Source organism: Phyllobates terribilis, unplaced genomic scaffold, assembly GCF_046119375.1.
Source record: "Phyllobates terribilis strain yellow unplaced genomic scaffold, ASM4611937v1 Scaffold_11__3_contigs__length_659146591, whole genome shotgun sequence".
Classification (NCBI taxonomy): domain Eukaryota; kingdom Metazoa; phylum Chordata; class Amphibia; order Anura; family Dendrobatidae; genus Phyllobates; species Phyllobates terribilis.
Window position 1 is genome coordinate 556740472 of NW_027362771.1, and position 17177 is coordinate 556757648.

At 42.0% G+C, this 17177-nt stretch overlaps 1 pseudogene; it reads left to right on the forward strand.

Moving 5' to 3' along the window:
* The first annotated feature begins 14677 nt into the window (after positions 1-14677).
* LOC141167359 (olfactory receptor 5AR1-like) lies at positions 14678-16217 on the forward strand (annotated as a pseudogene).
* The last annotated feature ends 960 nt before the right edge of the window (positions 16218-17177 follow it).

The following is a 17177-nucleotide window of genomic DNA, read 5'->3' on the forward strand; positions in this document are numbered from 1 at the left end:
AAAAGGAAACAAAATGGATTGTTTACCTGGATACTATGGCTCCTCGGGGTTTGAATGAGGCTCTCGGTTTCGCCTCCTTCTTGTGATGAATGTCTCGTCTGCTATGAGCTTTTCCGCTTTTTGCCTTATGGATCTAACTCTGGCATTAAGTTTTAATTATGTTTTTCATTATTGTTTATTATTATTATTATTCTTACTTTTCCCTTTTCTTCCTTATTTTTTATTTAGCCTTGAAGTGGGACAACACTTAACCATTTGGGGCAACTCACATCACTGGATGTATGGGATGGACTATGCCTACCTTAAATTATGTCCTATATATATTTATTATATCGCATTAATGTTGTTTTACATCAGTGTTAAATATAATTGCATTATGCTGAGATTTATAGTGTCCTGCTTCCCTTCTCTCCCTCCCTTCTATTTTTCTATTTTGCCACTGTGCTGCCCTGTGACCTACGATGTGGTGCGCATGCGCGTCAGGTGCGTGGTCTCTGGTCGGGGTTCGGCTGTCTCCATCCTGGCCGCGCACTTCCGGTTTGTGGCACACGTGCTTCCGGAGGTGCGCTGCCAGGTGACGGCTGTTGCCCGCACTGTGGGGCCTCAGGACCCGGCGCATGCGCCGTAGAACACCGGTCACTAGGGAACTTCCGATCACGTGACTGATATTGCGGTCACGTGATTGTTAGGGGAGGCATTTAAAAAGGTCCTTCATCCACCTGATATCATGCCTCTTGAGAAAGCCTGCAGTATTAGCAGCAAAACGCGCGTCGGGGCTCATTCCTGGCCAGATGGTGACCTGATCCTATATTTCACTTGTCTGTTTCCCCCTTTCTTCTGGCTCCCCTGTGAAATTGGCCGGTAAGCGGAACCCTCGGTTGAATGCTATGTCACTGCAATCACACACAGTTGTGGATAATATATATTAGTGGTCCGCTGGGCGTGCCATATTTATATCAGGGTTTAGACTTTGTGTTAGCCTTTTGGGGTATTATGACATGTGTGTACATTATATTTCACCATGTATTGTGATAAATAACTTATATTGTGATATTATTCTTATGGACTAGATTTTAACTATACAGTACAGACCAAAAGTTTGGACACACCTTCTCATTTAAAGATTTTTTGTATTCTCATGACTATGAAAATTGTACAATCACACTGAAGGTATCAAAACTATGAATTAACACATGTGGAATTATATACTTAACAAAAAAGTGTGAAACAACTGAAAATATGTCTTATATTCTAGGTTCTTCAAAGTAGCCACCTTTTGCTTTGATGACTGCTTTGCACACTCTTGGCATTCTCTTGATGAGATTCAAGAGGTAGTCACTGGAAATGGTCTTCCAACAATCTTGAAGGAGTTCCCAGAGATGCTTAGCACTTGTTGGCCCTTTTGCCTTCACTCTGCGGTCCAGCTCACCCCAAACCATCTCGATCGGGTTCAGGTCTGGTGGGTGTGGAGGCCAGGTCATCTGGCGTAGCACCCCATCACTCTCCCTCTTGGTCAAATAGCCCTTACACAGCCTGGAGGTGTGTTTGGGATCATTGTCCTGTTGAAAAATAAATGATGGTCTAACTAAACGCAAACCGGATGGAATAGTATGCCGCTGCAAGATGCTGTGGTAGCCATGCTGGTTCAGTATTAGAGATGAGCGTTGTTCGACTTGAACTGTTCGCCAATCTCAAATTCGAGCTGTTTTGGGCGGTGTTCGAGCCGTTCGGCGAACACGAACGATTTGAGAAAAATTCGGCTGTTCGAGGTTATGTTCGATAACTGTTCGTGCACCAAAATCATAACTGGATTTTTTCTCAGTAATGATGAAAATTAATGATAATACGCAGTTTGAGTGTACAGCGGGGTGGGGGGAGGGGCAGGGGATGGATCTCTGCAGGAATAATGAAGATCTCCATTTTTTTTTCTCTTTCCGGCATTTACAGTGGGGAGGTGCAATCTGTCAGCCTATCAGCAGCGCACACACGGAGCGAAGTGCTTTTTTTCACACAAGCAAGGGCATGTGTCATTGGCAGTGTATGTCACATGTCCTTGCCCTATAAGACCAAGCCATTTTCCCCGTCGCCACCATTTTGTCACTGCTGCAGCTGCGTGTTAGACGGCACCGCTGTTGCTGTGTGCGCTATACCTTGTTAATTTCAAGCCAATTTTCGCACAAATCTACAGATAGCTTGGGAGTAGGGAATAGTTGTGATTGCAGTCCTTTTAAGGACTAGGTTACAGCATTTCCTACGACTTTTATCAGGCACGTCTGTGATCTTAAATAGATAGATTGTGGGAGTAAAGACTAATTGTAATTGCAGTCCTTTTCAGGACTAGGTTGCATCAGTTCCTATCAGTTTTTGCCAGGCAGGTCTGTGCCAGTGCTGTGCAAGTTTTTTTCACAGCATTTGGCTGAATCTAGCAAAGCTAATCCTTTTTGGCCTATTGCAGAGTGTGTTAGTCAGTGGAGCAGCCTATCTCTGTTGTAAGATATACCACCTGTGTATAGAATACCAATTTTTTTACTGCACCTAGTGAAGTAAAATCTTTTGGGCATAGCATCATTCTATTAGTCCATCTATACTGACCTCCATCAGGTTGCAAATTGAATATAATTTTTTTCTGCATCTAGCTCTGAAAAAATATTTGGGCTTCTAGCAGTGTGTGGGACTTTCTCTATTAGTCCATCTATACTGACCTCCATCAGGTTGCAAATTAAAAATAATTTTTATCTGCATCTACCTCTGAAAAAATATTTGGGCTTCTAGCTGTGTGTGGGACTTATTCTATTAGTCCATCTATACTGACCTCCATCAGGTTGCAAACTGAATATAATTTTTTTCTGCATCTAGCTCTGAAAAAATATTTGGCCTTCTAGCAGTGTGTGGGACTTTCTCTATTAGTCCATCTATACTGACCTCCATCAGGTTGCAAATTCAAAATAATTTTTTGTCTGCATCTAGCTCTGAAAAAATATTTGGCCTTCTAGCAGTCTGTGGGACTTTCTCTATTAGTCCATCTATACTGACCTCCATCAGGCTGCAAATTAAAAATAATTTTTATCTGCATCTACCTCTGAAAAAATATTTGGCCTGCTAGCTGTGTGTGGGACTTGTTCTATTAGTCCATCTATACTGACCTCCATTAGGTTGCAAACTGAATATAATTTTTTTCTGCATCTGGCTCTGAAAAAATATTTGGCCTTCTAGCAGTGTGTGGGACTTTCTCTATTAGTCCATCTATACTGACCTCCATCAGGTTGCAAATTAAAAATAATTAATATCTATATCTAGCTCTGAAAAAATATTTGGCCTTCTAGCAGTGTGTGGGACTTTCTCTATTAGTCCATCTATACTGACCTCCATCAGGTTGCAAATTAAAAATAATTTTTATCTGCATCTACCTCTGAAAAAATATTTGGGCTTCTAGCTGTGTGTGGGACTTGTTCTATTAGTCCATCTATACTGACCTCCATCAGGTAGCAAACTGAATATAACTTTTTTCTGCATCTAGCTCTGAAAAAATATTTGGCCTTCTAGCAGTGTGTGGGACTTTCTCTATTAGTCCATCTATACTGACCTCCATCAGGTTGCAAATTCAAAATAATTTTTTGTCTGCATCTAGCTCTGAAAAAATATTTGGCCTTCTAGCAGTGTGTGGGACTTTCTCTATTAGTCCATCTATACTGACCTCCATCAGGTTGCAAACTGAATATATATTTTTTCTGCATCTACCTCTGAAAAAATATTTGGGCTTCTAGCTGTGTGTAGGACTTGTTCTATTAGTCCATCTATACTGACCTCCATCAGGTTGCAAACTGAATACATTTTTTTTCTGCATCTACATCTGAAAAAATATTTGAGCTTCTAGCTGTGTGTGGGACTTGTTCTATTAGTCCATCTATACTGACCTCCATCAGGTTGCAAATTGAATATAATTTTTTTCTTCATCTAACCCAGCCAATAGTTTTGGCCTAATACCACAGTTTGGCCACTCAGCTCTGCTCGGTTCCCATCCATTGTTTTTTTGTCAAACAACTCCAGAGTTGTGAATTAGTTAACCACCAAAATGAGTGGAAAAAGGCCTGCTGCTGGTGGAAAGGGGAATAGGCGTGTTGGGAAGGGGAAAAAAGGTTGTGTCCGTGGGGTAGGTGTTAAAGCAACAGTAACATCTGCAGAAGAAAGACCATCTTGCAGCCAAACTAAAATGTCTACTTCTTTTAGCGGACAATGTGATAAGATCCCTTTCTTACGGCCACGCCAATCGCTACAAATTCCAGATGAGGCACAAAAACAGCAGGTGCTTCAACGGATATCAAGTGCTCCTTTAAGTGGGCTCTCCTCCACATCAACTTCAACATCACAAATACTCCAGTCCTCAAAGGTGTCACCCCAATCGCACTTGCTTCCTCACAGCTCCCAAATCTCCAGCTGCCCGTCTGAGTATGAGGTAGAACAGATGGTTGAGTCTGCAGAGCTGTTTACTCATACTATAGCCTGGGAATCAGAGGTCGACTCCAGCGCTTCTGTGAATCCAGACGAGGAAATGATCTGCACTGATGCCCAGGAATCTTTATGAGTCGGATCCAGGACCAGATGCAGAAGGTTCTGACCATAATGTAGACCCTCGTTCCCAAACTGTAACTCCTGTTGGTGGAGACAATGAGGTGTTATGTTCTGCTACCAAAGCTAAGGAAAGAGAGGAGATCTGTCCCTACTATAGGACTCAGCTGAATCCCTACGATGTAACAGGGAACCTGATCCTGCGATCAGACCTGCTAAAGTCCTAATCTAGTCTGTACGAAGACCTATAGATGTGGGGAGGGAATCCCTACAAGTACTAAGGACTGGGAGGAATATGGGACACCTCCTAACAGAAATAGTAGCAGACAGACGAACAAACAAAATAGATAGAGCATAGAGGTCCGTAGACCAAGCAAACTAACAGAGTAGATACAGAGCACAGGCTAGCTAGAAAGTAGATATACAATGAAGTCCAGCAAAGCCAGAAGGGCGGAGCAGGATTAAATAGGCCAACAAGGTCATGTGACCAGCAAAGGAAAAAAAACCTAACAGCAAGGTTCTAACAGTACCCCCCCTTCTAAGAGGATCCTCCGGATCCCCTAGGACCAGGCTTATCAGGAAATCTCCTGTGAAACGCTCTGATAAGTCTGGACGCGGAAACATCATCTGACCTCACCCAAGAGTTATCCTCGGGTCCGAAACCTTTCCAGGCCACAAGATACTGCAAACTACCTCTATACCGTCTAGAGTCAAGGATGCGAGAAATTTCATATTCCCCGTCCTCCACCACCGGAGGAACAGAGGCAGAGGCGTCACCATCCGACACAACAACTTTTTTTAACAGAGAGACATGAAAGACCGGATTAATTCTCCAGGAGGTAGGAACCTCCAACCTAACAGCAGATTTGTTGACAACCTGAAGCACCTTAAAGGGCCCTACAAACTTGGGACCCAATTTCTTAGAAGGAATCCTTAACCGCAGATTCCTAGAGGACAACCAAACCATGTCACCAACAGCGAACAAAACCTCCTGTCGTTTCCTATCAAAGTAGTCTTTAGATTTTCTGTTGGCCTCCTGAAGATTACCACGCACATCCGTCCAAACTCTTTCCAAATCACCGGAAAAATTCTCCTCCTCAGGCACGGCAGATCCCAACTTGGAGAACGACCCAAACGACGGATGTCTCCCAGAACAACAAAAAAAAGGCGAACAACCAGCAGAAGAAGATGTATGATTGTTCAGAGCAAATTCGGCAAGTGGCAGAAACTCAGACCACCCCTCTTGATTGTCTGCCACAAAACAACGCAAGAACTGCTCAACATCCTGGTTTTTCCTTTCTGTCTGGCCATTAGATTCAGGATGATATCCGGACGAAAACGACAAATGAATTCCCAACCTGTCACAAAAGGCACGCCAAAAACGAGCCACGAACTGAGGACCCCTATCAGAAACAATGTCAGTAGGAACGCCATGAAGTCTGACAATTTCCTTGACAAAGGCCTTAGCGAGAGTTTTAGCGCAGGGCAGTTTGACGAAGGGAACCAAGTGACACATCTTGCTAAAACGGTCCACGACCACCCAGATGACAGTAAAACCCTCAGAGGGGGGAAGGTCAGTTATAAAGTCCATAGCCAAATGTGTCCAAGGAGCACTGGGGACCTCCAAAGGACAAAGCAACCCCGCAGCAGGAGCATGTGAGGACTTAGATCTAGCACATATAGTACATTGGCGCACCCACTTAATGACTTCCTTCTGCCATCCAGGCCACCAAAAACTGCGACCCACCAGTCTCTTGGTCTCAGAGATTCCGGGATGACCTGCCAACCGAGATTCGTGACACTCAACAAACAAATCTCTCCTAAAGGTCCCAGGCACAAACAACCTCCCATGAGGAGTGTTAGATGGGGCATTCTCCTGAGCTTTAAGAATCTCATCTTCCAAAACGGAGTCTAAAGCAGCTATCACAACACCTTCTTGTAAAATGTTTTCCTCTTTCTCAGCACCGACTATGGGAGAAAAACTGCGAGACAAGGCATCCGCCTTAACATTCTTAGTACCAGGGATGTAAGTAACGGAGAAATTAAACCGCGAGAAAAACAGTGCCCACCTAGCCTGACGGGCATTCAGGCGCTTGGCAGCGTCAAGATATATCAGATTTTTATGATCCGTAAGAACCTGAACGGGAAATTCCGCACCTTCCAAGAAGTGGCGCCAGTGTTCAAATGCGAGTTTAATAGCCAATAATTCCCGATTACCAATATCGTAATTCAATTCAGTCTCCGAAAATTTTTTTGAAAAAAAGGCACAGGGATGTAATCCATCCCCGTTATCCTGAGACAATACTGCGCCAACCCCCACAGAGGAAGCATCAACCTCAACCAAAAACGGCCTAGTAACATCAGGCTGCATAAGGATGGGAGCAGAGGTGAACCTCTCCTTGAGATACACAAAAGCTTCAATGGCCTCAGAAGACCACTGAACCGCATCAGCACCTTTCCTGGTGAGATCAGTCAGAGGTTTGACAATACTAGAAAATTTTTTTATGAATTTTCTATAGTAATTGGCGAAACCCAAAAACCTCTGTATCGATTTCAAACCAATAGGCCTAGGCCATTCCTGCACAGCCTGAACCTTAACCGGATCCATCTCAAAACCTTTGCTGGAGATAATGTAGCCCAAAAAACTAATTCTCTGTACAGTGAACTCACATTTCTCCAGCTTAGCAAAAAGCGAATTGTCCATTAATAACTGTAATACCTCACGCACGCTCCGCCAATGAGACTCCAGATCTGGCGAATAAATCAAAATGTCATCCAAATACACAACCACATTTTTACCGATCAAAGGTCTAAGGATGTCATTAATCAGATTCTGAAAAAATGCAGGAGCATTAGTAAGACCAAAAGGCATAACCAGATTCTCAAAATGACCCACAGGAGTGTTAAAAGCAGTCTTCCATTCATCACCCTCCTTCATGCGCAACAGATTGTATGCCCCCTTAAGGTCAATTTTAGAGAACCACTTGGCCCCCAATAACTGGTTAAACAGATCAGGAATCAATGGCAGTGGGTAAGGATTGCGTACCGTAATTTTGTTAATCTCACGAAAATCCAGACAAGGACGTAAACCGCCGTCCTTTTTTTTTACAAAAAAAAATCCAACCGCCACAGGAGACTTAGAGGGCCTAATGTGACCGGCGGCCAAACTTGTCTGTATGTATTCCTCCAAAGCCTTCCTCTCAGGAATAGTAAGGTTAAATAAACGACTTTTAGGAAGAGTCGCTCCAGGGACAAATTCAATAGAACAATCATAGTCTCTATGGGGAGGCAAAACCTGCGATTCTTTCTCAGAAAAAACTCTCCAAAAATCCTGAATAGGAACAGGCAATTCTCCCCTATCTAAAGCTGCAATACGCCCGTTACAACACTTGTCATAACATTTAGGGCTCCAGGATTTAATTTCACTGGTAGACCAATCCAGTACAGGATTGTGAAATTTTAACCAGGGCAAACCCAATATTACTGGAGAAGGCAAGTTATTCAACACTACCAAATCCAATTTCTCATGGTGAACACCATTAATAGTGAGAGGAAATTCACTGACCTTGAGAGTAATATTCTTCAAAGGGGAGCCATCCACAGAAACCACAGCAATGGGGGATGATAAAGGTTCAGGTTTTAAATTGAGTTTTTCCACGAATCCCCCATCAATTACATTCAGTGTAGACCCGCAATCTACAAACACCCGAAATTCCATTAATTTTTTCTGAGCAATCGTGGAAGCAGCTAAAAATATACCCTTGGAATTTAAACAGGCAATACGGGCGTGACTGACCATTTTTTTTTCTTTCTTCATACGAAGCTCACAGCCTTTAATCAAATGACCAGATTTCCCGCAATAGAAACACAAGCCTTCCGAAAAACGACGGTCTTTTTCTTGAGAGCGAGGTGCCACCGATCCAATCTCCATCGGTTCACCACTGTTAGTACACACATTATCATAACCAGAAACTGACATAGCAGAGGATTTGCTCTCATTAACCCTAGCACGCAGTCTTCTATCCACCCGTATAGCTAATTGCATAGCCTGTTGCAAATCCTCAGGTGTAGGATAAGCAATTAGCAGGTCTTTAACCCTTTCACTGAGCCCAGCAAGAAATAGACTTTTCAGAGCAGAATCGTTCCACCCTGTTTGAGTGGACCAACGACGAAAATGTGTACAATATTTTTCCATATTACCTGATCCTTGTTTTAAACGTCTCAACTCAGTCTCAGCTGATGCCACACGGTCAGGATCATCATATAATAGTCCTAAAGCAGAAAAAAAACTATCCACTGATCTGAAGCATGTATCACTAGGTTGCAAAGAAAAGGCCCACTCCTGAGGCTCTTTGCGCAAAAGTGACATTATGAACCCTACGCGCTGGAATTCATCCCCAGAGGACTTGGGTCTCAAACGAAAATACAATAAGCAAGCATTTTTAAATGAAAAAAATTCTCGATGTTCACCAAAAAATAAATCCGGCAAACATACCTTAGGCTCCAAGAAATATGCTCCAGGACAGTTACTCACGTGCTGACGGAGCTCGGCCACTTCCAGAGAGAGTCCCTGCAGGTGTTTAGCCAAATCCTGAACCGACACCATGATGGAACAAAAAAAATCTTTCCTTAGAGAATTTGCAGGCTGGACTTACTGTTATGTTCTGCTACCAAAGCTAAGGAAAGAGAGGAGATCTGTCCCTACTATAGGACTCAGCTGAATCCCTACGATGTAACAGGGAACCTGATCCTGCGATCAGACCTGCTAAAGTCCTAATCTAGTCTGTACGAAGACCTATAGATGTGGGGAGGGAATCCCTACAAGTACTAAGGACTGGGAGGAATATGGGACACCTCCTAACAGAAATAGTAGCAGACAGACGAACAAACAAAATAGATAGAACATAGAGGTCCGTAGACCAAGCAAACTAACAGAGTAGATACAGAGCACAGGCTAGCTAGAAAGTAGATATACAATGAAGTCCAGCAAAGCCAGAAGGGCGGAGCAGGATTAAATAGGCCAACAAGGTCATGTGACCAGCAAAGGAAAAAAAACCTAACAGCAAGGTTCTAACATGAGGAAGACGATGATGAAACTCAAATACCTGATTGGAGCGACAACTTTAGTTTTTTGTCAGGGCAGGAACAGGTTGGCCCATTTCCGGTGACTACCTTTTGAAGCTCATCAAGAGAATGGCAAGAGTGTGCAAAGCAGTCATCAAAGCAAAAGGTGGCTACTTTGAAGAACCTAGAATACAAGACATATTTTCAGTTGTTTCACACTTTTTTGTTAAGTATATAATTACACATGTGTTAATTGATAGTTTTGATGCCTTCAGTGTGAATGTACAATTTTCATAGTCATAGTCATGAAAATACAGAAAAATCTTTAAATGAGAAGGTGTGTCCAAACTTTTGGTCTGTACTGTATATTAAATAAAGAAATCTGTTTTATGCCATCTAGACTCTGTTTCTCCTGTTATACATATACAGTCATGGCCAAAAGTATTGAGAATGAGACAAATAGTAATTTTTCCAAAGTTTACTGCTTCATTTTTTGTAATGGCAATTTGCATATACTCATGAATGTCAAAGAGTGATCAGCTTAACAGCAATTACTGTACTTGCAAAGTCAATATTTGCCCAGAAAATGAACTTTAACCCCCAAAACACATTTCAACATCATTGCAGTCCTGCCTTAAAAGGAGCAGCTAACATCGTTTTAGTGATTGATCCATTAACACAGGTGTGGGTGTTGATGAGGACAGGGCTGGCGATCAATCAGTCATGATTAAGTAAGAATGACATCACTGGACACTTTAAAAGGAGGCTGGTTCTTGGTATCATTGTTTCTCTTCAGTTAACCATGGTTATCTCTAAAGAAACACGTGCAGCCATCATTGCACTGCACAAAAATGGCCTAACAGGGAAGAGTATCGCAGCTAGAAAGATTGCACCTCAGTCAACAATCTATCGCATCATCAAGAACTTCAAGGAGAGAGCTTCCATTGTTGTCAAAAAGGCTCCAGGGCGCCCAAGAAAGACCAGCAAGCACCAGGACCGTATCTTAAAACTGTTTCAGCTGCGGGATGGGACTACCAGCAGTGCCGAGCTTGCTCAGGAATGGCAGCAGGCTGGTGTGAGTGCTTCTGCACGCACTGTGAGGCGGAGACTCTTTGAGCAAGGGCTGGTTTCAAGGAGGGCAGCAAAGAAGCCACTTCTCTCCAGAAAAAACATCAGGGACCGACTGATATTCTGCAAAAGGTACAGGGAGTGGACTGCTGAGGATTGGGGCAAAGTCATTTTCTCTGATGAATCCCCTTTTCGATTGTTTGGGACATCTGGAAAACAGCTTATTCGGAGAAGAAGAGGTGAGCGCTACCACCAGTCTTGTCTCATGCCAACTGTAAAGCATCCTGAAACCATTCATGTGTGGGGTTGCTTCTCAGCCAAGGGAATCAGCTCACTCACAGTCTTGCCTAAAAACACAGCCATGAATAAAGAATTGTACCATAATGTCCTCCAAGAGCAACTTCTCCCAACCGTCAAAGAGCAGTTTGGCGCCCAACAATGCTTTTTCCAGCATGATGGCGCACCTTGCCATAAAGCAAAGGTGATAACCAAATGGCTCATGGAACAAAACATAGAGATTTTGGGTCCATGGCCTGGAAACTCCCCAGATCTTAATCCCATTGAGAACTTGTGGTCATTCATCAAGAGACGGGTGGACAAACAAAAAACCAACAAATTCTGGCAAAATGCAAGCATTGATTATGCAAGAATGGACTGCTATCAGTCAGGATTTGGTCCAAAAGTTGATTGAGAGCATGCCAGGGAGAATTACAGAGGTCTTGAAGAAGAAGGGGCAACACTGCAAATATTGACTTGCTGCATTAACTCATTCTAACTGTCAATGTAACCTATTGGTACTCCTAATATGATTGTAATTATATTTCTGTATGTGATATAAACATCAGACAAACACTAATAAAAACCAGAGGCCAGCAGATCATGTGAAAATATCATTTTGGTGTCATTCTCAAAACTTTTGACCGTGACTGTAGTATTGAGTAGGCATGTGGCTGACAGACACGATGCATTGACAAGGTGTCTGTCAACCTGTTTTGTGTGTTGGCCATTGGCTGAGTGTAGTTGGCGTGTTAGATAACATCTTTTTCAGATAAAAAATATAGAATGGATGCTCTTGTAATTTAGTATTTGCAATATTTTATTTGCAAGGGCATTTCTTCAAATGTAACAAATAATTCGCTATGTTAGGTTTCAATTTGTCTCTCTTTTATATTAGTTTTGCAGGTTTACCCATCAGTATAATAGAATACAGTAGCATAGATGTGTATAGCTTGTGTGTCTTGTTTATTTAGGATATGCTACTAGAAATTAATTTAAAGAGTCTAGAAAACCTTTGTACAAATCTATTGGGTATTTTGAGAAAATTGAGGGCGTCTTGTATTCAGGACCCTTACATTTAAGAGTCATTATTTTCTTAGTTCATGAAGGTCACCTTATAATATACTGCAGTGAAATTTAATGCATAAAAGGATTTACTTTCAGTTCACCCTTAATTGGGATCCCGATGAATTCACCAAAGGAAGCACGGAAGAATGTCCCTGCCGGACGCACCACACTTTGCAAGAAAAAAGAAATCCAGCTTCCAGGATAAAACAATCTTGCTTTATTTCAATCATTAAAAACAGGAATTTGGGTACGACCACCTCCCATTGTGGTCGTACCCGAATTCCTGTTTTTATGGATTGAAATACAGCAGGTTTGTTTTATCATGGAAGCCGGATTTCTTTTTTGTTGCAAAGTGAAATTTAACACTTGATGTCACATTTATTCACAGATTACCACCAAGAAATGAAGCACTGGGACATACTGTTATTCTTGGGATCCTTTTAACAGAAAGCAGGGGCCCCATGAAGTATAGAGCTCATCTAATAATTATGAAATGGAGAACAGTGGGTGATAAATAATATTTCCAAGAACTGGTGCTCAAGGCATAAAATCTGCTTTTAGAAAATGGTTATTCATTGACCATAGCAATCAGATGGTTTTGCAGATGTGTGAATGTGGCCTTATACTTTACCTGGAAAAGGTTTTATTTGTTCTGAAGAAGAACTTATTTCAAACCCTTTTCCCAGAAAACATTGTCTGACCTATAAGACTCTTCACTAGCTGGCGATCTTCAACAAGAAAACAGAACTTTGGTTTAGCTTCTAAACTTAGTCATTTGTCAAGACGTCTTAAAAGGTCAAATTTGGACTTATAGGGTAGCCAACCCCTATAGGTTGCACTAGTGAGACACCTTTGTTGGTTTTTGAAGAGAGCAAATGTGCATAACGATCACCCAGAAATATTTCTCAAACACATATGGATTTAAAATTCCTATAAATCACAATAATCCCAGATTGTATTAGGGTATCTCCTATGACCAATGCAAAAAAACAGAAGTAATGGCGGACACCTCTGATATGTCAATCAATTTACTGCAACACAGAAGACCCCTCTGCATTAATTCCTACATGTGCTCTTAGAATATTATATAGAATCTTAATCAGTATTTTAAATCTGGATTTCATTCCAAATCTAGATTTTACTGCTTGAAGGAAACTCTTTGATAATAATTATAATCTTTTTATTTATATAGCGCCAACATATTCCGCAGCGCCTTACAATGCAGACAATTTACAGACATCATTGGCACTGTCACCATTGGGGCTCACAATCTACATTCCCTGTCAGTATGTCTTTGGAGAGTGGGAGGAAATCGGAGAACCTGAAGGAAACGCATGCAAAAACGGGGAGAACATACAAACCCCTTGGAGATGTTATCCTTGGTGGGATTGGAACCTAGGACCCCAGCGCTGTAAGGCTGCAGTGCTAACTACTGAGCGGCTGTGCTCCAGAGATAGAGGAGAATGATTTTAAAATTTGAGCAGTATACAAGGAATATTTTAAATTAGTCTTTGGACGTTACCCCCTGTGAATCTAGATGTCATAAAACGCCACCAAAATATCTTGACTAAAGGCCAATACAATTGCCAATATTTTTACATCTGAATGAAGGATTGATTTTCGATTCTTAGGATTCCACATTTCTTTGTCTTTGGTAAGTTTTAACAAAACAAGAATTGCAGTTTTGTACATGGAGTCCAGAAATTCTCCTTGTCGGGCTTTAGACTACAAGTCTGCAGCCACTCTATGTCTGGACTACTGCAACTCTCTACTGATCGATCTCCCTCTAATGAAACATTCTCCTCTCCAATTCATCATGAATGCAGCAGCCAGGGTTGTATTTATGTCCAGCCGCTTCACTGATGCCTCCACCTTGCGCCAGTCATTACACTGGTTGCCCACTCACTACAGAATACAATATAAACTCATATCTCTCACCCACAAAACTCTCCACAGTTCTGCATCACACTATATATCCTCCCTCATCTCTGTCTATCTCCCTACAGGTGCCCTTTGTTCTGTAACTGACCAAAGACTAACATTCTCCATAATCCAAACCTCGCACCTCCGTCACCAAGACATCTCCCGTGCTGCGCCAGTTCTCTAGAATGCACTACCCAAGACGATCCGATTGTTATGGCACGTTTTAAAGGGTGCTTTAAAAACATCTTTTTAAACAAGCCTATCACCTCAACTCAGTAACTTAGCTCTCCCCTGTTCCCTCATTCTAAGTATTATTCAGAAGCTACTCCCTTCTATTCATCTGTCTCCACACCCTCCATGCACACATTAACTGCACTTGATAATTGCACTTAAACATACTGGCTGATGACCGGATCATGCAGTCTTATATGAAAATCCCTATTTATTATAATTGCTGGACCTGAAATAGCAAGCACTTTTCACCTATTGTGTCCCTCCATTCCATTGTATATTGTAAGCTTACAAGCAGGACCCTCACTCCTAATGTAACTGTTTAAACTGTCTTACCTTGTATTGAATTTATTGTCTGTACATGTCCCCACTTACTTGTAAAGTGCTGCGGAATATATTGGCACTATATAAATACAACAACTACTATCATTATTATAAGTAATCATGAATATATGACAATTTCTGTCCACAGGCCAACAACATGAATGCCTGTATAAATGCTAGCTCAGCACATGAATTTTACATTGTCGCCTTCTCGATGCCTTCAGTGGGACAACTTGTGCTATATTTAGGGATATTCATCATTTATCTACTGACTTTTTTGGGGAATTTCTTAATTATTTTTCTTGTATACTTTATAGCAAAACTCCACACTCCAATGTATTTCTTCTTGTGCAATCTTGCTGTTGTGGACCTCACATCCAGCTCCACTTGTATTCCTAAGCTTCTTACCATCACATTGTCCCAAGATCACAGGATCTCAATTGATTGGTGCATGACCCAGCTGTTTTTTTCCTCTTGTGCGCTAATGGTGAAATTTTCATGTTGACATCAATGGCCTTTGATCGCTATGTGGCAATATGTAAGCCTCTGCAATATCACACAATAAAGAGAAAGAATGTGTACACTGTAATGGCGGCCTCTGCATGGATGGTCGGCACTTTAAATTCTCTATCACACACGGTACTTACATCCATATTGGAATTCTGTAATTCACATGATATCAATAATTTCTTTTGTGACCTGAATTCAGTGATTGCTCTTTCCTCTACAGATGTTACAAGCCGGAAGGTTTTTATGTTTTTTGAAACTGTCATCATATCTCTTGTGCAATTCCTACTTACTATAATCTCTTATATCTTTATCTTTTCTGCCATATGGAAGATCCGTTCATCAGCCAGACGTATGAAAGCTTTCTCCAGCTGCACCTCGCATCTCATCACAGTTATATTATTCTATGCACCACTTATGTTCTTGTATATGAAGCCTGAATCTGAAGAATCGATGGAGCAGGACATGTTGCTGTCGATGCTCTATATTGTTGCTGTCCCAATGTTAAATCCTTTGGTTTACAGTCTAAGAAATAAAGAGGTGTGTGAGGCTGCTGTAATATGGACCAAAGAAATAAAATTGTAGGTCTATCTACTAGATCTAATATTTGGTATTTTATTATAACCATTTCTATACTACACGGTTGGGCATGTGAACATACCGAGAGATCATGCACTGTCTGGACTTCCTCCCATTTCACTCAAGACAAGCTGAGTTTCAAGTCCAGAAAATTGATTAAACTCAAACGGCAAAGGTATTGATGCTGCTGCACCTTTGGGAAGCAAGGTCTGAGTTCAAAGACTATTGAGAACCATGGCCTGAGCTCAAAGACTATTGGGAACCATGGCCTGAGCTCAAATACTATTGGGAACAATGACCTGAGTTCAAAGACTATTGGGAACAATGACCTGAGTTCAAAGACTATTGGGAACCATGGCCTGAGCTCAAAGACTATTGGGAACCATGGCCTGAGCTCAAATACTATTGGGAACAATGACCTGAGTTCAAAGACTATTGAGAACAAAGACCTGAGTTCAAAGACTATTGGGAACCATGGCCTGAGCTCAAAGACTATTGGGAACCATGGCCTGAGCTCAAAGACTATTGGGAACCATGGCCTGAGCTCAAAGACTATTGGGAACCATGGCCTGAGCTCAAAGACTATTGGGAACAATGACCTGAGTTCATAGACTATTGGGAACAATGACCTGAGCTCAAAAACCTTTGACCAATTTTTTCACGGAGTGGACACAGGGTGGAGAATAGGAATTACGTAAGCGGAAGACAAAGAGCTGAAATTATGTCAATTGATGAAGCATAGTTGGAGTCATAGCAACCTTTTCTGTAGCCTTGTAGCCTGCGCAGAGGCCGGCAGCTGACATTGGCATGCCAGCTATGGCAATGCATAACATCACTGCTTTGCAACGCGATTGCCTGGCAAGCTGGCATCAGCTGCCGTTCTCTGATTGGTAGGAAGCGAGTATTACAGCGAAGGGAGATGAAGGGTCCCTGCTCTGCAAGACACTCAGATGCACATCCAGCTGAACTAGGTACTGGCATCAGCATATCCCCCTCCAGCATGGGCCCTGTCATACTCACACCCTCTGCAGCTGTGATTATTAATTATGCCTCTGCATCTACAGTATATACAATGGGGGAAATAAGTATTTGATACACTGCCGATTTTGCAAGTTTTCCCACCTACAAAAAATGGAGAGGTCTGTAATTTTTATTGTAGGTACACTGCACTGCGAGAGACAGAATCTAAAAATAAAATACAGAAAAAACGGAAAATCACATTGTATGATTTTTACATGATTAATTTGCATTTTATTGCATGAAATACTGTATATACTCTTGTATAAACCAATTTTTTCAGCACATTTTTATACTCGAGTATATACTTACATTCCGCCTGTGGAGAGTGGTAGGGGGGTTGTGGCGGCGGAGGAGCGGGGCACAGGCAGTAGCCGGCTGCTGCAGCTACCACGTGTGCCCGCTGCTAAAGAAAATGAATAGCCACTCTTCTCCATGCCCATGGATGAGTAGAGGATTGAATATTCATATTCTTAAATAGAGCACATTGTACCCACAGCCGCCGGCTTCCTGCTGTGGCTCAGCAGTCATGTGTGACCGCTATTAGAGTGTAA